Genomic DNA, 27,006 nt, shown 5'->3' with positions numbered 1-27,006 from the left:
ATTGCCTCCTCCACCAATGATCTCAGTGCGACCGCCATCTCCTTCCTCAAAGCCTCCATGTGCCTCGCAAACTGCTTCTCCAGCTCCACAGCCGTCACCTCAGTCATCCTCTCCACTGTAAGCAGTGCGGCTCCACCATGCGGTCCGGCATCCGCCATCTTGTCAGCACTTTTCCTGGTCCGCTCCTTTGGCCGCATTCCCTCCCTTCTTCACAGCTATTTTTGGTATCCCTTAACAACTTGATATTTTTCTTCTTCTTTCCTCAATCTCGAGATAAATAATAAAATAATTAAATAATTAAAAATGTAAACAAAAATTGAAAAATTAAATTTAAAATAAAATATTTTAATAATTAGAAAATTATTTTTTTTTTAAATAAAAAAAACATTCAAAAATCAAAGTTCAAAACATCTCCTCCTGGGACCGGACTTCAAACTTCCCAAACATGCATTTTCAGCAGGTGGGGGGGGGGGGGGGGGGGGGGGGCGCCTGGTGTGGGCTGCTCCCCCTCGACATCAGCGCTGGATTTAGGCCTCACCTCAGGCCACGCTCCTCCCCCGCCGCTTGCTTTGGGCTCGATGGCCCTGCTCCTCTGGTCACGGGGGTCCCCACCGGCCCAACCCGGCGCCCGTCCCTCGGGCCCCAACGGCCAAAGAGGTCCCGACCGGCGAAAGCACGGGGAAACCCCCTGAAAAGGCCGAAATACCGCGGACCGGCGGGAGCCTCTCTCCAGCCCGACCGCTGCGTCCGCGCGCCCCACCGGAAGTTAACGGGGTTCTGTTGTCTCTTCAGTTGTGGCTCAGTGGACAGCATGCCAATCTCTCGAGTGTGAAGGCCAGAGTCTAAGCTGATACTCCCTGTGCGGTGCTGAGGGTGTGTTGCGCTGTCGGAGGTGTTAGGCCTATAAGTCTGGTCAAATCTTACCAATCTCACGGCACTCTCAAACGCACAGCAAGGAGCAGTCCTGAGTCCCATGGAAAGGCAGGTCGTTCAGCTAGCTGCTGGGATCTTGCTGTGTGCTGTGGGGGCCGGGGTGGGTGGGGGTTATGCGACAGCACAGGAAATTATTTATGTCACATTACCTGATAAGATCCTGGAATTCTTATCCACCTTGTCTCACTGAGGGTCAACCCAATGGGAACTAGATTAAGACGAGCAAATGCAGGAAAGGTTAGAAGAGTGAGAGGGGATCTCACAGAAACTTATAAAATTCTAACAGGGTTAGAGAGGGCAGATTCAGAAAGAATGTTCCCGATGGTGGGGGAGTCCGGAAGTAGGGGTCATAGTTTGAGGATAAGGGGTGAACCTTTTAGGACTGAGGTGAGGAGAAATTTCTTTACCCAGAGATAGTGGTGAATCTGTGGAATTCGCTACCATAGACAGTAGTTGAGGTCAAAACGTTGTGTAATTTCAGGAAGGAATTAGATACAGCTCTTGGGGCTAAAGGGATCAAGGGATATGGGAGGGGAGGCAGGATGGTGGGCCGTGTCGGTTTGCAATCCGGGGTGAGGTTAGCAAACAGGGAAGGTGGGTCGACCTTAAGGGTTGTGAGGCCGCATACGGTGAGGGGTGGTAGGGGCCCGCCGAATTTTAGAGTTAAGACTTTGGAGGTTGCACTGGAAGTCCAGGTCGAGTAACAGGGCAGCGCAGAGGTTGGGGAGGATGTAGAGCCGTAATTTGCTGAACTCTACGCCCTGGGCGGTGAAGGTGGCGATGCAGTACCCCCGGATTTCCCACGGAGTGGGATCCGGAGGCCAGTGAGATTTTCTGGGTAATGGGGTGTACCGCGATGGAGCAGCGCCTTACTGAAGCGGCAGGATGTCTTGTGCCCATCGACTTTCACCGTCATTGTCACGGTTGCGAGGTTGTGTGGCCGGGACTGGTCAAGCGTGATGGAGGCGAGCTGCGGCTGGTGTTGGTAGGCCCCGGGCTGGTCGGTGATCTGTTGAGCTGCTCACAGAAACATACTTTTCACTGTACCTCGGTACACTTGACAATAAACAAATCCAATCCAGTCCAAGTTACTGTGAAAATTCCCTAGTCGCCACATTCCGGAGGAAACTGGAGCACCCGGAGGAACTCACGCAGACACGGGGAGAACGCGCAGGCTCTGCAGACAGTGACCCAGGCCAGGAATCGAACCTAGGACCCTGGTGCTGTGATGCAACAGTGTTAACCACTGTGCTGCCGTGCTGCCCATCTGGATATTAATGACATCGAGCGATGTGGGGATAGCGCGGGAAACTGGCATTGAGGTAGATGACCAGCCATGGTCTGTTTGATTGGCGGAATGAACCGAATGTCCTACTCCTCCTCTTCCTATGTATCTAACCTGTTTGCACTGCCTATCCGGTCACTAACCAGAGGACACAGGCTTAAGATAATTGCAAAAGAATCACCAGGGCGGTGAGGGGAACTTGTTTTTTAATAGTGCGCTGTCAGGAACTGCCTGAAACAGATTCAAAAATAACTTTCAAAAGAAAAGAGGATAAATGCTGGAAGATGAAAACATGCTGTGGGCTATGTAGGAGCAGAGGTAGTGGGACTAATGGGATCGTTCTTTCAAAGAGCTGGCACAGATATGATGGGCTGAATGGTATCCTGTTTGTTCTACATTGTAGAATTTACAGTGCAGAAGGAGGCCACCCGGCCCATCGAGTCCGCACCGGCCCTTGGAAAGAGCACCGCACTCAAGCTCACACCCCCACCCCATCCCCATAACCCAGTAGCCCCATTTAACCTTTTTGGGCACTAAAGGGCAATTTATCTTAGCCAATCCACCTAACCCGCACATCTTTGGACTGTGGGAGGGAACCGGAGCACCTGGAGGAAACCCACGTACACACGGGGAGAACGTGCAGACTCCGCACAGAGAGTGGCCCAAGCCAGGAATCGAACCTGGGACCCTGGAGCTGTGAAGCAACTGTGCTAACCACTGTGCTACCGTGCTTCTGTGTAATGATGGGCTGAATGGTATCCTTTCTGTTCTGTGAAATACACTATGCTTCCATTAGCGTATTTATAAATGACAGTGGAACTGGAGGGAGTTCCGAAAGCAGTTAGTAAATAATTTGTGTGAATGAGAGAATGATGCCATAATCTAATCATCTGCCCCTGATCTTTGGAGTTACCATTGACCAGATACTGAGCTGGACCACCCATATAAATACTGTGGCTATGAGGACATGTGAGATGCTGGGATTCTACAGCGGGTATCACATCTCCTGACTTGTCAATTCCTGTCCACCATCTCCAAGGCAAATGTTGGGAGTTTTGATGCAATTCTCTCCACTTGTCTGCGTGGGTGCAGCTCCAGCAATGCTTAAGGAACTCCTTAAGGGTCAAAGCAGCCCGCTTGAATAATACTCCATTTACATCCTCAAACATTCAATCCCTCCATCACCGATGCACAGTGGCAGCCATGTGTGCCATCGATAGGATGTACCGCAGAAACTCGCCAAGGCTCCCTCAACGGCACCTTCCAAACCTGGGACCACTACCAACTGGAAAAGGGCAGCAGGCAGGTGGGAACGCCACCAGCTGCAGGTTCCACTGCAAGGCACTCACCGTCCTGACATGGGACTGTGGTTCAGGAGTCTTCCTGCCCCTCCCTGGCGGGTTCTTCTACGCCCAGGTCGTTCGCCATTGGCCACCGGCAAGATCCTCTGGTCCCACCAAAGTCAATGGCAATTTGCATGGCCGGCCCCTGCCTCTCCTGGGGACCCCTCGGCAGGGACAACATCGGCGAGACCCGGAGATGCCGCTGGTGGGAAGATCCGGAAAATCTCGCCTTATATCATCATTCCCTCACTGTCACCGGATCAAATTCCTGAACTCCCCTCCCTAACCGCACTGTGGGTGTACCTACACCTCAGGGACTGCAGCGCGTCAAGAAGGCAGCTTACCGCCACCTTCGCAAGGGCCACTAGAGGTGAAGAACAAATGCTGGCCCAGCCAGCGACGCCCACATCCTCTGAAAGAATTTTTAAAAAGTTAGATATCAGATCTCAAGTCAAAATAGATCAGCCAGCAAGTAACAACGGATTACAGTTTTCAAAGGTCAATCATTCTTTAAATAGACCGTATTTCCCCAGAGCTCTTAAAGGTGGAAGCAACTGGGATTAGTGACAGAGACTTTTGGTAAGTTTTTCAAGATCAGAAGGGTTTCTGGAGAATTGAAAAATGACAAATTGATTTGTGCCTGTTGTTTGAAATTCTGGGAGCACCTTTCTTGATTTCGGGATATCCCAAAGCTCTGTACCCACAACTGAAGTGTTGCTCTGTCAGAATGTAAAATTACAAAGATATATTGAGGGAATGGGCAAAACGGCAAAACGGTTTTAACATTGGCACATGCCAGGTGATCCGCTTCAGAACAGGGACCTTTATCAATGGTGCAAAGCTGGCAAATTTGAAAGCCCAAAGCGTCTTGGGCTCCAGATACGCAAGTCATTAGAATGTCTTGCACAGAGAAAATAACCAGATCGGCTCACGGAATACTGGCCTTTGTATCTCGAGGACGGAAATACACGGCAGTCATAATCATGCTTCAATCATGGATCATGGGCGGATTCTCCATTTGCTGAAATCGTGAAGCGTGATTGGGCGGAGAATAGGCTCCGAAGCCAAAATCGCGGCGGAGGCCGATTTGACGATTCTCCATCACCTCGACAGCGGTGTCAATGCGTACCAGAACGCATGTACAGTGGACACCGTTTGAATGTCATTAGCGGATTGACCCAGAATCCTGCGGGACATCCACGGTGCTCCGGCTCCGATAGGCCGAGATTCCAACGGCACGGTTCACTTGTGCTTTTTAAACTGGTGATACCGGCGTGGTGGCTGTTGAGGGAGAGAGGGGGTACGGAAAGTGTCCAGCAGCGCCATAGTTTGCTGACAGTTATGCCGCTCATCGGGGGCGGGGGGGGGCGGGCTTCTGCCAGGGCCCGAGGTAGTAGCTGGGATTTGCTAGGAGGTGAGCTGTGGGGTCAGGGTGGACGGGTACGGAACACCATTGCCGCAGCCGGCAAGGCAGCCAGGCAGCTACGCACACCGCCAACAGCCCGCTTTGAACTTAGGGTCACGGGTCGGATAAGTGTCCCCCCCCAAGCCAATCCCCTGGGAGCCCTCTGGCCCCAGCTGACACATCAGCTGTATGGGCGCAGCCCCGCACAACCAGTGCCATCTTGTTGGCTGGGATGAGTGTGTGTGGGGAGTGTAATGTGTGTGTGCGGCTGGGATGAGTGTGTGTGGGGAGTGTAATGTGTGTGTGCGGCTGGGATGAGTGTGTGTGGGGAGTGTGATGTGTGTGTGCGGCTGGGATGAGTGTGTGTGGGGAGTGTAATGTGTGTGTGCGGCTGGGATGAGTGTGTGTGGGGAGTGTAATGTGTGTGTGCGGCTGGGATGAGTGTGTGTGGGGAGTGTGATGTGTGTGTGCGGCTGGGATGAGTGTGTGTGGGGAGTGTAATGTGTGTGTGTGGCTGGGATGAGTGTGTGTGGGGAGTGTGATGTGTGTGTGAGGCTGGGATGAGTGTGTGTGGGGAGTGTAATGTGTGTGTGAGGCTGGGATGAGTGTGTGTGGGGAGTGTAATGTGTGTGTGGGGCAGGGATGAGTGTGTGTGGGGAGTGTAATGTGTGTGTGCGGCTGGGATGAGTGTGTGTGGGGAGTGTGATGTGTGTGTGTGGCTGGGATGAGTGTGTGTGGGGAGTGTGATGTGTGTGTGCGGCTGGGATGAGTGTGTGTGGGGAGTGTAATGTGTGTGTGCGGCTAGGATGAGTGTGTGAGGGGAGTGTAATGTGTGTGTGCGGCTAGGATGAGTGTGTGTGGGGAGTGTAATGTGTGTGTGCGGCTGGGATGAGTGTGTGTGGGGAGTGTAATGTGTGTGCGGCTGGGATGAGTGTGTGTGGGGAGTGTAATGTGTGTGTGCGGCTGGGATGAGTGTGTGTGGGGAGTGTAATGTGTGTGTGGCTGGGATGAGTGTGTGTGGGGAGTGTAATGTGTGTGTGGCTGGGATGAGTGTGTGTGGGGAGTGTAATGTGTGTGTGCGGCTGGGATGAGTGTGTGTGGGGATTGGAATGTGTGTGTGCGGCTGGGATGAGTGTGTGTGGGGAGTGTAATGTGTGTGTGGCTGGGATGAGTGCGTGTGGGGATTGAAATGTGTGTGTGCGGCTGGGATGAGTGTGTGTGGGGAGTGTAATGTGTGTGTGGCTGGGATGAGTGTGTGTGGGGAGTGTAATGTGTGTGTGGCTGGGATGAGTGTGTGTGGGGAGTGTAATGTGTGTGTGCGGCTGGGATGAGTGTGTGTGGGGATTGGAATGTGTGTGTGCGGCTGGGATGAGTGTGTGTGGGGAGTGTAATGTGTGTGTGGCTGGGATGAGTGCGTGTGGGGATTGAAATGTGTGTGTGCGGCTGGGATGAGTGTGTGTGGGGAGTGTAATGTGTGTGTGGCTGGGATGAGTGCGTGTGGGGATTGGAATGTGTGTGTGCGGCTGGGATGAGTGTGTGTGGGGGGTGTAATGTGTCTGTGCAGCTGAAACTTGTCAGCCTCCCGAGTGTCAATCACGGACCCGGTGAATCCTGCCCCATTTTCCATTGGAATTGATTGTGTTCCACGTGGCCCAGGTGCTAACCCCTTAACGGTAGCGGAATCAGTTCAGGTATGGTGAAAGTCCACAATATCTGCATTGGCGTCAATACTTAATCTCAGAAATGGAGAATCCCGCCAAACACCTGGAGCTACTCTGAGTAGCTCTGGCTTATACATCATAAGATGTGGGGCTGGTTTAGCACAGTGGGCTAAACAGCTGGCTTGCAATGCAGTACAAGGCCAGCAGCGCGGGTTCAATTCCCCGAACAGGCGCCGGAATGTGGCAACTAGGGGCTTTTCACAGTAACTTCATTGAAGCCTACTTGTGACAATAAGCGATTATTATTAAGAAGGATACATTTTCCTGAGAGACTGAACGGCTTTGCTTTAGCAGAATGCTGCCTGGACCACAAGTGTTAAGTTACCAATTACTCAATTACTCAAACTACAGTTGTATTCTCTATAGTTTAGATGGTTAAGGAGTAATGTGCTGGACAATAAGGGAATAAAGAGAGTAAACAACGAGAAACTGTTTGTACCGGCTGGGGAATCTAGGACTCGGGAAAAGAATATAAAAATTAGAGCCCAACTTTTCAATTTGGAAACCCTGCTTCACATAATGCCTGGTAGAAGTTTGGAACTCTCTTCAACAGGTAACAATTGAAACTTTAATCAGTTTGATGCTTTAAAGCTGAGGTTGATAGATTTGTGTGTCAAAAGTAGCACAAGGTTATGGGGCAAAGGTGGGTGCATGGAATTAGGTCACAGATTAGGCATGATATTGCTGAATATCATGGAACAAGCTTGCAGGCCTATATCACCCCACCCCCTCATGTTCCCAGAAAATATGGCAACCAATTTGCACACAGCAAACTCCCACTATCATTAATGAAATAGATGTGCAGATAATCAATTAGAGTGATCTTGGTCAATACAATAATATAATCAATACAATAATCTTTATGGTCACAAGTAGATTTACATTAACACTGCAATGAAGTTACTGTGAAAATCCCCTAGTCGCCACATTCCGGCACCTGTTCGAGTACAGAGAGGGAGAATTCAGAATTTCCAAATGACCTAACAGCATGTCTTTCGGGACTTGTGGGAGGAAACCGGAGCGCCCGGAGGAAACCCACGCAGACACAGGGAGAACGTGCAGACTCCACAAAGACAGTGACCCAAGGCCGGAATCGAACCCAGGACCCTGGCACTGTGAGCAACAGAGCTAAACACGGTGCTACCAGGCTGATGCACTATCAATTACTACAAAAGGAGAGTAGTGAATAATCGAGGCTTTATTGAGCAAAGATGTGTGGCCTCCTGTAGCTGCTAGAATGGGAGCAGCTCTGGCGAGCACACATATTTATACGCCGCCTACTGGGCGGAGCCAGCAGGCAGGGATTTACCCATGGACCTCTAGTACAGAAGCCTTACCGTACAACATCTAATATACAGTTAGTGGTGACTATCACACAGGTCGAGGTACCAGGGGCATCTCCCTGACTCTTCTTTGAATAATGTTGTGGAATCTTCAGTATCTATCTGAAAGAGAAGACAGAGGCTCTGTTTAACATCTCATTCAAAAGCCATTTAAGAACAATTTAGATGAACCTGTGAAATGCCACAGGATACAAGTCTACGGATCAAGCTTTGGAAAATGGCCGCCACAGACAGGGTGGGCCGAAAGGCCTCTGCCTCTGCTGTAAAACCGGATGATCCTATAACGTCCCCCAACAGTGCCACGTTCAAAATGTCAACCAGTAGGCCGTACCCACGTCACTGGAATAGGATTTCAACTTTCTTGGCTCTGAAGTGAGAGTGCGGCTCACTGAGTCATCGGTCCTGGAATTTACAGTGCAGAAGGAGGCCATTCGGCCCATCGAGTCTGCTCCGGCCCTTGGAAAGAGCACCCCACTCTAGCCCACGCCTCCACCCTATCCCCGCAACCCCACCTAACCTTTTTTTTAAATTAAGGGACAATTTATCGCGGCCAATCCACCTAACCTGCGCATCTTTGGACTGTGGGAGGAAACCGGAGCACCCGGAGGAAACCCAGGCAGACACGGCGAGAATGTGCAAACTCCACACAGTCACCCGAGGTGAGAATTGAACCTGGGACCCTGGAGCTGTGAGGCAGCAGTGCTAACCATTGTGCCACCGTGCCGCTGCCTTTGGCGGACTTTGCCGCTTCACTAATGAATGCTGGACATGGAAATCAGTCCCTTCTTGTGAAAAAGGAGGTCATTGAAGTTTATCCGTACCAAAGGGGCAGAACGTTGCACCTGGATCACTTCGACAATAACAGAAAATAATTTCCATCACAGCTGCCATTTGTAAAATGTCCCATGGTGTTGCAGAGGGGCATAAATCAGCAGAAATTTGGCACTGAGTCACATCAGGAGATAACAGGGCATGTGGGCAAAAACTTAGTCAGAGTTGTGGCAAAAAACAGACAGTCTGCTCCATCCAGCCTGTCCCACAGGATTTGTGGTACCTGTGATCTTGTGTATCCTTGGACACTATGAGAAAGGAGATGAGGAAAGTAAAAATCTGGGAAATTCCTTTGTGACTAACCTCAGCGACCAAAACGAATAGTGGCGATCGCTCTGCCCTCAATGGGGCAATACCCGCCCCAGTGCTGCAGCCTCCCCACCAAAAACAGTTCCAGGTCTGGCTCGGAGCGGTTCGGTGAGTCATTGGCCACTGCAGGACTCAGCTGACTATTCCAGAGGGATCACTGTTCCCTAAGAAAAGAGCCATCGGCTGACATCTAACCATGACTCTGCCTCATGGAGCTAAAACCTGTCACCCGTAATTCCCCCCCCCCCCCCCCAAACCTAGACAAAAGAGCTCGGTTTTAATTATCAGCGTCGATATTTTCATTTAATTGGTCACCTGCAAGATCACATCCAGGCTGTGTTGTCTGTGATGTGTGATTGTTTCTTGAACAGCTGCAAGCAGACTGCAGGAATGTTTTTGTTTTATAGATTGTGTTCCAGCTGTTTCTTGCCCCTGTGTGGTTTTGAGTTAAAACCTTTCCTTGTTGGAATGTAGATGAACAAGATGTCAGACTCCTTGCACAATATTAAAATGCCTCCAGACCAGACACATCTCTTCTGGATCAATGGGTTTAATTCATTTAATACTAAGGCAGATCCAGTAATTATTCCCACCACTTGTCACTTAAAAGCAAATCATGTAATTTGGGGGTGGGGAGGGGGTGGGGGAGGGGGAGGCGGTATGGTGGCGGGAGGGGGGGGGGGGGGTGCGTTGTTACAGTAAAACGAAACAAAACACAACAAAAAAGTCTTGCGTGTTTTTGGACACAGAGACACTGTGTGCTTGCTGTGATTTAATGGGGCTGAACAGAGAGGGTGGGAGGGCAGGACGACACACGTGTGAAGTCGCTGAATTAGAACGGGCCACAATGGCTGGGCAGTTCCCGAACACGACAAAAATGCCACTGAGCAGAAGGAGATGGGTCGGCAGGAGCTGTTCTGGGTCTTAAAGCCCTCCTGAATGGATTGCTTTTCAGACTGGATGGAAATATGCAACTAAATGCTCCTTAAATGCTGTGAGGGCTCCGGCCTCGACCATCCTTTCAGGCAGCGAGTCCCAGATTCCCACCACTCTCTGGGTAAAAATATTTTTTCCTCAAATTCCCTCAAAATCTCCTGCCCCTTACCTTAATGCACAGTGGCTAGCACTGTGGCTTCTCAGCGCCAGGGTCCCAGTTTCGATTCCCGACTTGGTTCACTGTCTGTGCGGAGATCTCCCCGTGTCTGTGTGGGTTTCCTCCGGATGCTCCGGCTTCCTCCCACAAGTCCCGAAAACGTGCTTGTTAGGTGAATTGGACATTCTGAATTCTCCCTCAGTGTACCTGAACAGGCGACTAGGGGCTTTTCACAGTAATGTCATTGAAATGAAATGAAAATTGCTTATTGTCACGAGTAGGCTTCAATGAAGTGACTGTGAAAAGCCCCTAGTCGCCACATTCCGGCGCCTGTTCGGGGAGGCATTGCAGTGTTAATGTAAACCTACTTATGAAACTAATAAAGATTATTATTATTAAGTCTATGCCACCTGTTTATTTGACACCTATACTAAAGGGAAAAGTTTATTTCTATCTATCCTATCCACATCCCTCATCATTTTGTACACCTCAACCAGGTCCCCCCTCGGCCTTCTCTTCTCTAAGGAAAACAACCCCAGACTAACCAGCCTCTCTTCATAGCTGAAACGCTCCAGCCCTGGTGAATCTCCTTCGCACCCTCTCCAGTGCAATCACATATTAATGTCCAGGCCCCGGATATAGAGGGCATAATTTCAAAGTTTGCAGATGACACAATATTTGGGGATTAAGTCAACAATGAGAAGGATAACGAGAGATTTCAGGAGAGCACAGACCAATGAAATTGGGCAGGTACATGGGGCATTAAACAGGACACAATAAAGTTATAGGGAGGACGTGATTCCACTGGAGGGGGTGCAGAGGAGATTCACCAGGATGTTGCCTGGGATGGAACATTGAAGTTATGAAGAGAGGTTGGATGGGCTTGGGGTGTTTTCGCTGGAGTAGAGAAGGTTGAGGGCTGATCGAGGTGGACAAGATTCTGAGGGGCACGGACAGGGTGGAGAGGGAGCAGCTGTTCCCCTTAGTTGAAGGATCAGTCAGGATGGGCCATATGTTCAAGGTGAGGGGCGGGAGGTTTCAGGGGGATATGAGGGGAAACCATTTTTACTTGGTGACAGTCTGGAACGCATTACCTGGGAGGGTTGCCTCACATCCTTCAAAAATTACCTGGATGAGCACTTGGCACGTCTTATCATCTACGGCTATGGGCCAGGTGCTGGCAAATGGGATTAGGTAGGCAGGTCAGATGGTGGTGCAGACTCCATGGGCCGAAGGGCCTCATCCGCACTGTGTGATTCAGTGATTCTGTGGAGTGTGGATCACTTTATTCCGGTGGAAAGCATGTGACATGTACGGGCGGCACGGCAACAGATTCAGAGAGACAGGGTCCCACTCGTTCCCCAGAAAACTATCATTCTTTTCCCCACCAGACGTACTGAACCAATTGATTTACTGGACTGGTGCCAGGGAAGGGGGTGAAATATCCTGAGATTGTTCTCTTTTACAGGAGAGAAAGTCACAGGGAGATGTACTGTGGATCTTCAAAATCATGCATGGTGTTGGTCGAGTAAATAAGGAGTAAAAGAGGTTGGATTTTGCAGGCCCTCACGAGGCGTGTTTTCAGAAGGGGGCACATAATATGCCCAGTCCACCATTTTCCTGCCCAGCCCTGAGCTGCCCTCATAACGCAGGTGGACAGGTGTAGGAATCTGGCAACCCACCAGCCAGTTTTAAATAAATAATTAAGCGTCAGTCGGGCTTGTTGATGAAGAATGCTGTTTTGAACACCATGAAGTAGGCTTTGTGCTCTGGTGTCTGTTAACAGAAAGTCTATATTAACAATTCATAGCGATGTAGATATTTACAGTAGAGGGTGCGGGGAGAAAGCTGACTCGAGTCTCGGGGCTGGATTCTTCCGGCCAGCCTGCCGGAAGGTCGTCACAGGCCCACTGACCTCGAGCGGGAATTTCCAGTCTCTAAGGCTGGAGAAACCCACCCAGAGGCTTTGCCCATCTCTACACTGGCTCTGGGTCATGTGCCTTCTGACATAGAACCATAGAATAGAACCATAGAAGATCCATAGAATAGATCCATAGAATAGATCCATTGAATAGATCCATTGAATAGATCCATAGAATAGATCCATAGAATTCCTACAGTGCCGAAGGTACCATTTGGCCTATCGAGTCTGTGCTGACCCTCTGAAAGAGCACACTATCTAGGCCCACTTTGCTGCCTGATCCCCGTAACGCCACCTAACCTGCACCTCCCTGGACACTGAGGGGCAATTTAGCATGGCCAATCTACCGAACCTGCACATCTTTGGGCAGGAAACCCACAGCAGACACGCGGAGAAAGTGCGAACTCCACACAGTCACCCGAGGCCAGAATTGAATTCAGGTCCCTGGCCCTGTGAGGCAGCAGTGCTAACCACTGTGCCACCGCGCCGCCCACATCACTGTGTGGGAAATACCGTACTCAGTCCCACATTAACCCTTTATGTACCAGACCCACTAGTTGCAGTTAACAACCCAATTCAATCGTAGAATAAACTGCCCATGCCATAAATGAAAATGAAAATCCCTTATTGTCACGAGTAGGCTTCAATGAAGTTACTGTGAAAAGCCCCTAGTCGCCACATTCCGGCGCCTGTCCGGGGAGGCTGGTACGGGAATCGAACCGTGCTGCTGGCCTGCTTGGTCTGCTTTAAAAGCCAGCGATTTAGCTGAGTGAGCTAAACCAGCCCCTGTAGTCCTTTGAATATTTCACATAAATTCCGCAAGTAATGGAGGCACAGCGATCAGATATGGTCTTCATGCATCGAGGACACACTCTTCCCCAGGAGGATACAACCGCCCCCCTCCCCCATTTTGTTGTCCTGTGTTTTGTCTCCGAATAGGACCCTCCTACCCGCTCACCCCACAGCCGGTTGGATTTCCCCCTCTCCCCTCAAGACTCCCAACGTATCTGAGCCAAGACACCCCCTTTTAGTGGGCCTAATTGCAGTCCCAGCAACGGCCACTATGCTGTTCTGGCGCTGCCGGGACTAGGAGAGCTTCTGGCCAATCAGAGGAACGATAACCCCACCATCGGCCTGTTCAGCCCACCGGTGGCTTGTTACGGCCTGGAGGGGGGGCGGGGAGGAATGGCTTCCTTCTCACTCATTACCTGCTGAATGACTCTTGCTTACCCCCCACCCCCCACCCCCCTCCCCCCTCCCCAATGAAATCAGCCCATTGCTTCCATTGGCTGAAGGATCCATTCCCTGAGGTTCACTTCAAAAGAAGAACCATTCTTAAAATGGTTTGAAGGAACTCAAGGCATGAGGAGAATTCTTTTTAAAAAGCAGTGAGTCACAGTGACCTGGAACTGTGCTGCCTGAAAGGATGTTGGAAGTTGAGTCAGTGATCACTTTCAAAAAGGAATTGGATAAATATTTGGAAGAGAAAAGAATCCAGGGCTCTGGGGAGAGAGCAGGTGGGAGTGAGACTCGAATGGAATTCAATCAGAGCATTAGCCTGGGCCTCTGGGTTCCGAGCCACCATCTCCTGCCTTCCCATTTGACACTTGATCATAGAATTTACAGTGCAGAAGGAGGCCATTAACCCCTTCAAACCTGCACCGGCCCTTGGAAAGAGCACCCAACTTAAACCCACACTTCCAAACAACCCCCGTAACCCAGTAACCCCACCTAACCATTTCTGGACGCTAAGGGCAATTTAGCATGGCCAATCCACCTAACCCGCACATCTTTGGACTGTGGGAGGAAACCGGAGCACCCGGAGGAGGAAACCCACGCAGACACGGGGAGAACATGCAGACTCCGCACAGACAGTGACCCAAGCCGGGAATTGAACCTGGGACCCTGGAGCTGTGAAGCAACTGTGTTAACCACGATGCTACCATGCTGCCTGATGCACTATCAATTACGACGAGACGAGAGTAGAGAGTAATCGAGGCTTTATTACGCAGAGATGTGTAGCCTCCTGCAGCAGCTGCCGAAATGGCTGCAGCTCGGTGAGCACACACATTTATACTCCGCCTACTGGGCGGAGCCAGCAGGCAGGGATCTACCCTCGTACCTGTAGTACAGGAGCCTTACCGTATTACATCTCGTATGTGATATATACAACAGTGGTGACTACCACACTGCCCACCAGAATTGTTGTGTTCTATGCCTCAAGATCTGCACTGAGATGATACTGTCACTCCTCTGTGTTTAGCAGGAATTCTATTCAAAGCTCTAAAAGGTCTGCTCAGTCCTGCTGACAGCCGTTTGGTTCTTTATCGCAGAGAACCACACCCAGGCCTAACTAACATACACAGTGAGCAGTCAACAGACGCACACAATCAAACTCCAAACAATTGAACAGAGTAAATCCTTTCATCCCACAGTCCTTCATGAGATTATCCATCTTCCCCTTCGGTAAATCTACGGTACTCGCCTCAGCTGCTCAATGTGGGAGTGAGATCCACATTCTCACCACTCTCCGGGTAAAGGAGTCTCTGTTGGATTAATGAGTGAATGCCTTTTATATTTATGGGCCGCAACTCCCACAAGCGGAAGCATCTCCTCCAAGCCTAACCAATCAAACAGCTCCGTTATTGTAAAGCCCTTGAGCCTTGCTTTATTCAAACACATGGAGATGGGAAATCAGATTGCGCAGTCCTGCAAGGAGCACTCCTGATTTAGGACCGTGTAAATGGAGGAGTGACCTGAGGGACACGGGAGCTGGGAGGAGGGCGGGGGTGCTAGGGAATGATCAAGAGGCGGGAGTGTAATCAGCTAAAGGGGAGCAAATTTCCATCTCTGAAGGACATTAGTGAACCTGTTGGCATTTAGCACAATCCTCGGATCACAAGATTCTTATTCCCGCATGTTTCTAAAACTGTATTGACCCTCTCAAGTTATTGCAATGGGATTAGAATCCTTGTTCTCTGGATTCTTAGACTAGTTGTAGATTGGCCATTGGGAAGCATTCATGCCTCTGAATCAGTAGATTATCAATGGGATTCTCCGAACCCCCGCCGGGTTGGAGAATCCCGGGAAGGGGGGGGGGAGCACACGAATCCCGCCTCGCCACCCCGACACCGGCTGTTGTATACTCCGGCACAGGTTTTCGGGCGGCGACGGGGTTTACGCCACACTAGTCGGGAGACGTTGGCAGCGGCCCCCCCGCCCCCCGCCACCCCCCCGGCAATTCTCCGGGCCCCGATGGGCTGAGCGGCCATCTGTTTCCGGCCAGTCCCGCCGGTGTGGATTAGACATGGTTCCACATGGCGGGACCTGGCAGGTAAGTCGGCTGGGGCGGTCCTCGGGGGGGGGGGGGGGGGGGGGGGGGGAGGAGATGTGACCCTGGAGGGGACCCCCACGGTGGCCTGGCTCGGGATCGGGGCCAACCGATCTGCGGGTGGGCCTGTGCCGTGGGGGTACTCCTTCCCGGCAAAACGGGTGCCAACCCCTCCGGCGTTCACCCCGGAAGTGCGGAGGATTCCGAGTGGTTCGCGCCGGTTTTCCTGCTGGCGAGGGGACTTAGACCCGCCAGAGGGGAACCAGTGCTGAGGGAGTGCTGCATGGTCAGAGGTGCCATCTTCAAATGAGACATTCAATCGAGGATCTTGAAAATGAAATGAAAATCGCTTATTGTCACGAGTAGGCTTCAAATGAAGTTACTGTGAAAAGCCCCTAGTCACCACATTCCGGCGCCTATTCGGGGAGGCTGGTACAGGAATTGAACCGTGCTGCTGGCCTGCCTTGGTCTGCTTTAAAAGCCAACGATTTAGCCCAGTGTGCTAAACCAGCCCCCCATCCCCCCGGGGATCTTGCCTATCCTCTGACCTGGATGTTAATGATGTCAAGACACTAACCGAAGAGGATCAGGGGAATTATCTCAGGCTTGAGGGACGATCCTTTAAAACTGAGATGAGGGATTTCTTCAGCCAGAGGTTGGTGAATCTGTGGAACTCTTTGCCGCAGAAGGCTGTGGAGGCCAAATCACTGAGTGTCTTTAAGACAGAGATAAATAGATTATTTTTTTTTTCATTTTTTTCCAATTAAGAGGCAACTTAGCGTGGCCAATCTACCTACCTGCTCAGCTTTGGGTTGTGAGGGGGCGAGACCCATACAGTCACGGGGAGAAGGTGCAAACCCCACACAGACAGTGACCCAGAGCCGGGATCGAACCTGGGATCTCGGCGCCGTGAGACAGCAGTGCTAACCGCTGTGCCACCGTGCTGCCCCAGAGATAGATAGGTTCTTGATTAATAAGGGGATCAGGGGAAGGCAGGAGAATGAGAATGAGAAAAGTACCAGCCATGATTTAATGGCGGAGCAGACCCGATGGGCCGAGTGGCCTAATTCTGCTGCTATGCCTGATGGTCTTATTCCCACTGTCCTGAGCAATATTTATCCCTCAGGGAACAGGGGCGATTTGTTCATTTATTTACTTGCAGTTTCTGGCAGCTGGCTGTGCGAAAAATTGCAAAATACGTTCCACTTCCAACAGTGAAGCCGGCTGGAGTGGTGCTGGAAAAGTGAATCATGGCGATGGGTGTGCAGGGGCTGTCTCATTTTATCTGAAATATTCAGCTGCTCAGATAGCGGCTGCCGAGATTGGGAGCTGGCTGGCCGATGCTGGGTTGGCAGCTGAAGCATTCACCTCGCATGCCTGTGATCAGTGGCCCGTGTCCGAGGGCAGCCTGACACTGGCTATGCGAGGGTAGGAGGTTCAGTCATACCAGCCAGGGTACTTGCCAGAGCTCTGTTCCAAAGCTGTTCACCTGACTACCTGAGCGGAGGGAAACATCAGCCACCCCAGTCCTGAAAACCAGGCACACGTGGGTGGGGGGAGGCGGGGGGGGGGGGGGGGGGGGGGGGGCTTCAATACAAACCGGCCCGTCGAAGGTTAATGGAATCACTCAACAAAGCTGATTTGTGACCTGATGAGAAAGTGGGGAGTGAGGGTTCCTGAGCGGAGGGGTTCAGAGAGGGCCTTGCTGAGGAAACTACACCAGGAAACAGTGCAGAGAAATAAATGTTGGCAGCATTGATTCAAACAAAACTGCGCCTGAATGAGAATTTACCGGACTGAGGGCGTAGTAGGACTCAGGCATGCTGTTGCACGTACACCCAATATTTGGTTCCTTCTCTGCAGGACACAAAAGTCATGTCACACCATCGGCAAAGTTAAAACTGAACTGGGAAATGGGGCTGAAGGTGTAATATTCAGTTTCCATGGGGGCATGTCAAACAGAACACGTTATGTGGCCGCACATGAACAGGAGTCACAGGGCCATTACAGCAGAGGAGGCCACCATCCATCCCAGTCCAGCCTAGGCCATTCAGCCCCGGGGCCATGTTCTGCTATTCAGACATGATGACGTAGGATTTAGGAACAGAAGTAGGCGATTCAGCTCTTCGAACCCGCTCCACCACTCAATTAGATCATGGCTGATCTCTTCCTGGTCTCAAATCCACCTCCCCACCTGTCACCCGTATCCCTTTAACCCATTTTTACAATCAGAAATATATCTATCTCTGTTTTGAAACCGCTTATTGACTCCAATTCCACTGCACTATAGAACATAGAACATAGAACAGTACAGCACAGAACAGGCCCTTCGGCCCTCGATGTTGTGCCGAGCAATGATCACCCTACTCAAACCCACATATCCACCCTATACCCGTAACCCAACAACCCCCCCTTAACCTTACATTTTAGGACACTACGGGCAATTTAGCATGGCCAATCCACCTAACCCGCACATCTTTGGACTGTGGGGGGAAACCGGAGCACCCGGAGGAAACCCACGCACACACGGGGAGGACGTGCAGACTCCGCACAGACAGTGACCCAGCCGGGAATCAAACCTGGGACCCTGGAGCTGTGAAGCATTTATGCTAACCACCATGCTACCGTGCTGCCGTAACTATGGGGCAGCGAGTTCCACAGATTCAACACCCTCTACGAGAAGTAGTTCCTCCTCGTCTCAGTTCTAAATCTACCACCTCTCAACCTATATCTGTGACCTCTCATTGTAGATTGACCCACAAGGGGAAACATTTGGTCTACATTTACTTCACCAATCCATTTTACCAAATCGAGGTATTTTATACACCTCGATCAGATCCCCTCTTACCCATCTGAACTCCAGCGAGTATTAGCCCAAACTGTTCAATCTCTCCTTATACATCAACCCCTCCATCCCCGGAATCAATCTGGTGAACCTCCTCTGAACTGCCTCCAATGCCACCACATCCTTCCTCAAATAAGGAGACCAAAACTGGACACAATACTCCAGATGTGGTCTCACCAACGCCCTATACAACTGCAACAACACTTCTCTACTTTTATCCTCCAGTCCTTTTGCAATAAACGCTAACATTCTATTTGCCTTTCTTATTACATTTTGTACCTGAATATCGACTTTCTGCGATTCATGAACAAAGTCACCCAGATCCCTCTGCCCGAGTGTATTTTGAATCTGCTTTCCATTTAGATAATCATTTGTCTTTCTATTTTTTTTCGTGCAAAATGGATAACCTAACACCACATGAAACTTAATCTGCCAAAGTTTGGCCCAATCTCCTAGCCTACCTAGATCCTGGATGAGTGGCATCCTAATTGCATTTTTAACTGGGCCTTTTGTTCAATCTGGATTTTGGGGGGTAATTTTAATCTAATCCACTCTAACCCACATTGGAAAACAAAATCAGACAGGAGGTGAAATCAATGGTCAATCTGATCCAGTGAAACTCTCTCCAAGCAGATAAATCCCCTTCGCAATTCAGCACCAAATTTAGTGGGATTTGTTTTATAATTTATTCACGGGAGCTGGGTATAGCCCATCCCTAATTACCCTTTGGCAAGACGGCTAAGAGCTGTGTCCTCTAACTGCTGCAGTTTATTTTTTCACGGCACTCGAGTATGGCAGGCATGGCCAGTCTTCACTTCTGATCCCTAATTGTCCATGAGAAGGTGGTGGGTGAGCCCCCTTCCTGAACCGCGGCAGTCCCTGAGGGGTAGGTACACCCACAGTGCTGTTAGGGAGGGCGTTCCAGGATTTTGACCCAGCGACAGTGAAGGAACGGCAGCGATATATTTCCAAGTTTGGGAGGTGAGTGGCTTGGAGGGGAACTTGCAGGTGGTGGTGTCGCCAGGTATCTGCTACCTTGTCCTGGATGATAGCGCATGTGGGTTTGGAAGGTGCTGCCGAAGGAACCTAGATGAGTTCCTGCAGTGCATCTTGTCGATGGCACACACGGCTGCCACTCTTTGTCTGTGGTATCATCTTGCATCATTGACTTTGTCTATATATGTGTTTGTGGAACCCACCTCTTCATTCGCCTGAGGAAGGAGCTGTGCTCCGAAAGCTAGTGACTTGAAACAAACCTGTTGGATTTTAACCTGGTGTTGTAAGGTTTATAAATTTCAAACATTATACCCTTACTTCTATATTCTATACCTCTGCCAATGAAAGAGAGAATTCCATATGGTTTCTTAAAAACCTTGCTACTTGAACTGCTGCCTTTAGGGACTTGTGTACCTATTCACCAAGATCTCTCACTTCATCTACCCCTCTTAGCATATTCCCATTTATTGTATACTCTCTGTAACTGTTTTAGTTAGGGGAGGGGTGATAAGTGTGACAGTGCAATAGTTATCGGGGATTCAATTGTAAGGGGAATAGACAGCCGTTTCTGTGGCCGCAGACGAGACTCCAGGATGGTATGTTGCCTCCCTGGTGCTATGGTCAAGGATGTCTTGGAGCAGGTACAGGACATTCTGGAGGGTGTGGGTGAACAGCCAGTGGTCATGGTACACATCGGTACAAACGACATAGGTAAAAAAACGGGATGAGGTCCTAAAAGCAGAATACAGGGAGCTAGGAAGGAAGTTAAGAAATCGGACCTCGAAGGTAGTGATCTCAGGATTACTATCGGTGCCACGTGCGAGTCAGAGTAGAAATGACAGGATATATAGGATGAATACGTGGCTGAAGGGATGGTGTCAGGGGGAGGGTTTCAGATTTCTGGGGCATTGGGACCGGTTCTGGGGCAGGTGGGACCTGTACAAACTGGACGGGTTACACCTGGGCAGGACTGGAACTGATGTCCCAGGGGGCTATTTGCTCGAGTGGTTGGCGAGTGTTTAAACTAATGTGGCAGGGGCATGGGAACCGATGCAGGAAGTCGGAAGGTAGTAAAACAAGGGCAGAAACAACAGGCAGTAAGGGGAAAGTGTAAGGCAGAGAAGCCATAGTCAAAAATCAAAAAGGGCGAAAGTACAAGGTACAGTGACTGCGGGGAGCTCAGTGAATAGGCCCAGTAATACTAAAAGGAACAAAACGGGAAGTAAAAACATAAATAGAAAGCGACGCGGCAGGTTGTTGGATGAAGATATGGGTTCAATGACACGTAAAATTAGGAGAAAAGTTAAGAGGAAAAATAATGTAGGAGAGGTTACTGATCAAGGTGTTAAGATTCAAAACAGAGGTTTAAAAGCCAAGATAAGTGTACTTTACCTGAATGCTCGTAGTATTCGGAATAAGGTAAATGAGTTGGTGGCAAGCTGCTCAGGTTCACACCCCAATCATTAACACAAACAGTCAGGGTGCCAACACCAAGCTAAGTGGAGCACCACTTGAAACAACTTTCCATTTCCAAGGCCAGCTATGGTCCAGTACCCTTCATCTCCTGTCATGAAACCAACTTTTTATCCAGTTCGCCACATTGCCCTGTATCCCATGGGCTTTCACTTTCTTCACCAATGTGCCACATGGGACCTTGTCAAACACCTCGCTAAAATCCATGTACACCACATCCACTGCACTACCTTCATCAACCCTTCTTGTCGTTTTCTCAAAGAATTCAATCAATCTTTGAACATGTCCATGCTGACTATTGCTGTCTAGTCCATGCCGTCTTTGTGATAGTCAATCCTATCTCTCAGGGTTATTCTGCTAACACCACCAACATAAGACTAACTGGCCTGTCATTGTTTGGCATTTCCTTCAATCCCTTTTTTAAACAATGGAACCACGTTTGTATTTCTCCAGTCCTCTGGTACCTCACTTGTATCTTGTGTGATTGAAAATCACCTTCAGAGCATCTGCTATCTCCTTCCTGGCCTCCTTCAGTAGCCTTGGAAACAATCCATCTGGCCCTGGTGACTTATTAACTTTCAAGGATTCAAAGGCTACTTCCTCTCTCTTTATGATTATCCCATCCAATATCTCACAGTGTCCCTCCTGGACGACTCTATCTACATCATCCATTTCCTTTGTAAACACGGAGACAAAAAAAATAATTTAAAACCCTTCCCAAACCTCTGCATCCACACACAAGTTCCCTTCTTCATTTCTGATAGGTCCCACATTTTTCTTAACTGACCTTTTACCATAATATATTGGTATCAATGCCACCTGATGTCCCCACAGAATCCCTATATTCCTTAAAACCCGTTTGTGCCAAGCTAGCACTTGCTTGACATGCCCATTGATCCATCAGACATGAAGCATGGCTGAGGGCCCAGGCATCCATTAGACTTGTTGAAACAGCTGCACCCCAGAGTAAGCATCGCTTGATTGACAGCTCAGACTCTCTCATCTCTGGGTCAATTTCACAATGTGTGTATACACAACATTAAGTGGTTTCATGGGATTGTAGTTTTTGTTATCTATACTTTAAAGTGCCTGGATGATTGACATATTTATTGGCTTGTAGTGAAGTGACTTTTTGGCAACATATTGGGAAGCTATGAATGACTTACCTTTTCCAAAAAAAAACTTTTTTTGACATCCAACTGGCACAATGAAATGAAAATCACTTATTGTCACGAGTAGGCTTCAATGAAGTCACTGGGAAAAGCCCCTAGTCGCCACATTCCGGCGCCTGTCCGGGAATCGAACCACGCTGCTGGCCAGCTTGGTCTGCTTTAAAAGCCAGCGATTTAGCCCAGTGAGCTAAATGGCCTGAATTGGTTTTGGATGCCGATGCCCCTGCTCCCCATGTGAAGAGTCAGCAAGGACACAGCCCCGCCAACTCTGAGTGCTCCATACTCATTTCACACTTGAATGAGCATTAAGTGGCTGCAGGTTGGACTTCTGTCCCAGCCTCAGATGGAAGGCCCCCCCCCCACCCCCGTAGAGCACTGCCGTAGCTAGGCACGGGGGCATGGGGTGGGCAGAATGGCATCGGAAGCATGAAGGGATGTGAGAAGTGGGTGGAAGGGCAGAGCTTGGGAAGGGGTGGTGCATGGGGAGGTATCTATCTTTCATAAAGGTCCCTTCAAGCACATTTGGGTTCCCGACTCCATGAACCATGACTTTCCTCCATGTCAAGTCTGGTGGAATAAGACATGCTGATCCCAGTAATGGAGCCATCCAAGTCAGAGGTGCCAGGGTGTGAGATTGTGACAGGAACCAGCCACAGTATTCCCTTGCCAGGGGTTGGAAATCCCAGAATGAGGACCCGTCTGCCAGTTTAGAGGGCTCCACATCATTCCAATTCAGTGAAAGCCCCAGGCCAGCCTATCCAGTCATTTATATCATTGTCACTTGTCGAAGCTTATTGTATGCAAATTGACTGTTGCCCTCCCTACTTTCTAACAGTGGCTACCCTTTAACAGACCTGTATTAGCCATAGAGCAACTGGGATGTCCTGATTTGGAGAAAGGCACTATATAAATGCACATTCTTCTTTCCATTCTGTAAAAAAAAAAGGAGGCGGAAGCAGTGAAGAGCAGGAAATATGAAGAAAGTGAGCCTGGGGAGTTAATGATGTAAAACAAGGAAATTGGGGAAGCATTGAACAGCTATTTTGTGTCTGTATTCACTGTCGAAGGCTTAGAAAACTTCCCAAGCACTCTTGAAAATCATGAGCTGCAAAGGAAGCACTTAAAACAATCACCATCACCGGGGGAAAGGCACTGATCAAACCTGAAGTCTGACAACTCCTAATGGCAAACATCCCAGTTTCTTAAAAGAAGTGGCTGCAGAGATAGTGGAGGCATCGATGATAATCTTACAAAATTCCATAGATTCTGGAAGGGTCCCAGCGGATTGGAAAATATTGCATGTAACATCTTTATTCCAGAAAGGAGGGAGACAGAAAGAAGTAAACAATAGACCAGTTAGCCTAATGTCTGCCATGGGAATATTGCTTGAATCCATTATAAAGGAAGATATAGCAGGACTTAGAAAATCATAATGGTATCAAAGGCAGAGTCAACAGGGCATTGTGAAAGGGATTATGTTTCATGAATTCAGTGCAGTTCTTTAAGGAAGTAGCAAGCTATCTGGAGAAAGGGGAACCTGTAGATGTAATTTGCTTGGATTTCACAAAGGCATTCAATATGGTGTGTTGCGACACCAGTGTGCAGTCAATTCCGGCCCCACAGACCTTGGAGTCCCAAGACAAATGAATTAACCAATCATTTGCGTAAAGATTCTGAGATCTTTGTCCTGTCATTTAAGGGCAGCACGGTAGCACAGGTGGATAGCACTGTGGCTTCACAGTGCCAGGGTCCCAGGTTCAATTCCCCGCTGGGTCACTGTCTGTGCGGAGTCTGCACGTTCTCCCCGTGTCTGTGTGGGTTTCCTCCGGGTGCTCTGGTTTCCTCCCACAGTCCAAAGACGTGCAGGTTAGGTGGATTGGCCATGATAAATTGCCCTTAGTGTCCAAAAAGGTGAGGAGGGGTTAGTGGGTTACGGGGATGGGGTGGAAGTGAGGGCTTAAGTGGGTCGGTGCAGACTCAATGGGCTGAATGGCCTTCTTCTACACTGTATGTTCTATGTTCCATGTGAGAGTACCTTTAAGAAATGGGTGTTTACAAATGGGTGTGTATATAAATATCTGTAGTGAGAGTACCTTTCAGAAATGGGTGTTTACTACTGCAGTGATGTCAGAGTGTGGGTGGATCTGGGCTGTCTGTCAGTTTTTTACTTTCATTTTAGGCTGTTTGCTGCAGGGTGTGTTTTTGGTTTCGTTTTCAGTGTCGGAGCTGAAGCCAGACAGAGCAGGTGTACTGTTGATCTCTCTGCCATGAAAAGACTATCTCTTGATCATTTGGTGAATTCAGAATTATAAATGTTCTCAGTAGTGAATGTAAACCTAATGTGCTTCTGTTAAAAGGTGTTTCTTTTGTCTTCTGGATGTTGTTTGGTAAGCTATTAAGGATTACTTAGTGTTGTCTTCTTTGGGAGTTGTATTTGAATTAATGGTTGCTAAGATGTTCACTGTATGTTTTAAAAAGATTAACTTGAGTTCACAGAATAAACATTGTTTTGCTTTAAAAAATACTTTTCCATTTCTGCTATACCACACCTGTAGAGTGGGCCGTGTGCTCCCCATACCACAATCTAGTAAAAGTTGTGGGTCAGATGAACTCCATGATACACTTTGGGGTTCTCTAAACCCTAGGCCATAACTGTCCCTTGACTGCTCCAATAAATTACAGGCACCAGATTTGTAAGTGAAACACAACAACTGTTTATTTTTAACAAAAATAGAGATAAGACATGCAATAATTATAATTGAATAAAGGCCAGCTAATCTACAACACCGTCCCACCCTCCAACCAACCACCCACACGACACACACACAGACAGGGGAAGGCAAAGGAGTAAAATGATAGGGATTAAAATGGAAGAAAGAGAGATGAGTGTCCTTGTTGCTGATATTGAAACCGTCGTAGCCGACTATCTTCCCAGGACATGGAGTGTTGACACCATCAGTTAGATTGATAACGATGTTTTGTCTGGCAGCTGCATTCAGTCAGAACTCCCAGGCTTCAGTATTTCCACTACAGCCTCAAGCCTGTGTAATTTTAATTTGTTTCCAACTACAGCAACATCACCAACAGCTTGTCTGAGATAAACAGAGTATCAGAGAAGCAGCTTCCACGAGATCTTAGAGAGGTCTGGTAAACTTCCAGGCAGCGAAACCAAAAATATTCCCTCCAACTCTGTCTTCAGGCATTAACACTCAGGCTGGATCGAGATCAAAAGCTGATTGCTCCATTTACCTGGAGTGAGCCCCAGCCAAGGTGTTTGAGACTGTTATACTCTTTTTAGGAAAAGAGAAAACTCCAAAGGGCTTCCTTCAACTCTGAGTTCAAACCAAAACCAAAAACCAGATGAAGTCTTCCAGTCCTTGGCAGAACATCCTGGAATGGTCAGCACCAATCAGCATGGACTATCAGCTGAGAGCCTGGCAAAGTAAGCAGCTCATTGGCCGACAGCCAAGTCCATCAAGGTGAGTCAGCACATCCTGCTGGATTCAGTTTGTTCTTATTAAAGCTGAAGTCCATCTTAAAGGCACAGGTCCCAGTAATTGTCCAGATACAAAAATTATAAAGCCAAAACAAAAGAAAATAAAGAGAATAAAAAAGGGACAAGCAGGGATTCAACAGGAGGATCCTTACAAGTGCCACATCAAAGGCTACTAAAGCTCATGATGTAGGGAGTAACTTACATGAATAAAGGATCAGTTGGTTAACAGGAAACGGGGCGGGGATTTTCTGGATTGAGAAGCTGTAACTGGAGGACTGCTGGGGCCACAACAATTTACTATTTATGAAAATGAAAATCGCTTATTGTCACGAGTAGGCTTCAATGAAGTTACTGTGAAAAGCCCCTAGTCGCCACATTCCGGCGCCTGTCGAGGAATCGAACCGTGCTGCTGGCCTGCTTGGTCTGCTTTAAAAGCCAGCGATTTAGCCTGGTGAGCTAAACCAGCCACATCAATGATGTGGATGAAGTGGCTGAATGTATAGTAGTTAAACTTGCCAATCTCACCAAGATAGGAAAGCAAGCTGCCAAAAGGGGTTAGAGAGTCTACCGAGGGATATAGACAGGTTAGCACAGGACAAAGAGCAGATGGGGCGTATTGTGGAAAAATATGAACTTGCCCACTATGGCAGGAAGAATAGCGAAGCAGAATATTGGAATGGAGAGATTCAGAACTCGGTGGTACAGAGGGATCTGGGTGTCCTGGTACATGAATCACAAAAACATTAATCTGCAGGTACAGCAAGTGATAAGAACAAAGAACAGAACACAGAAAATTACAGGACAGGAACAGGCCCTTCGGCCCTCCCAGCCTGCGCCGATCCAGATCCTTTATCTAAACCTGTTGCCTATTTTCCAAGTGTACTTCTCTCTGTTCCCCACCTGTTCATATACCTGTCTAGATGCCTCTTAAATGAAGCTATCGTGCCCGCCTCTACCACCTCCGCTTGCAAAGCGTTCCAGGCACCCACCACTGTTAAACTTTCCCCCTCTCACCTTGAAATCGTGACCCCTTGTAATTGACACCCCCACTCTTGGAAAAAGCTTGTTGCTATCCACCCTGTCCATACCTCTCATAATTTTGTAGACCTCAATCAGGTCTCCCCTCAACCTCCGTCTTTCCAAAGAAAACAATCCTAATCTACTCAACCTTTCTTCATAGCTAGCACCCTCCATACCAGGCAACATCCTGGTGAACCTCCTCTGCATCCTCTCTAAAGCATCCACATCCTTCTGGTAATGTGGCGACCAGAACTGCACGCAGTATTCCAAATGTGGCCGAACCAAAGTCCGATACAACTGTAACATGACCTGCCGACTCTTGTACTCAATACCCCGTCCGATAGCAGTCATAGCCAAACTGCACCGGTACCGGGATAGGGAGACAATCCTGCGCTGGGCCAAGGAAAATAGAGCCAGCAAATGGGACGGGCACACCATCCGAATATATGAAGATCTTGGAGTGGATATATCTAAGAAACGGACTGAGTT

The sequence above is a fragment of the Scyliorhinus canicula genome, chromosome 13, assembly GCF_902713615.1.
Source record: "Scyliorhinus canicula chromosome 13, sScyCan1.1, whole genome shotgun sequence".
Lineage (NCBI taxonomy): Eukaryota > Metazoa > Chordata > Chondrichthyes > Carcharhiniformes > Scyliorhinidae > Scyliorhinus > Scyliorhinus canicula.
The sequence above is the reverse complement of the archived record's forward strand: the minus strand, read 5'-3'. Positions refer to the sequence as shown.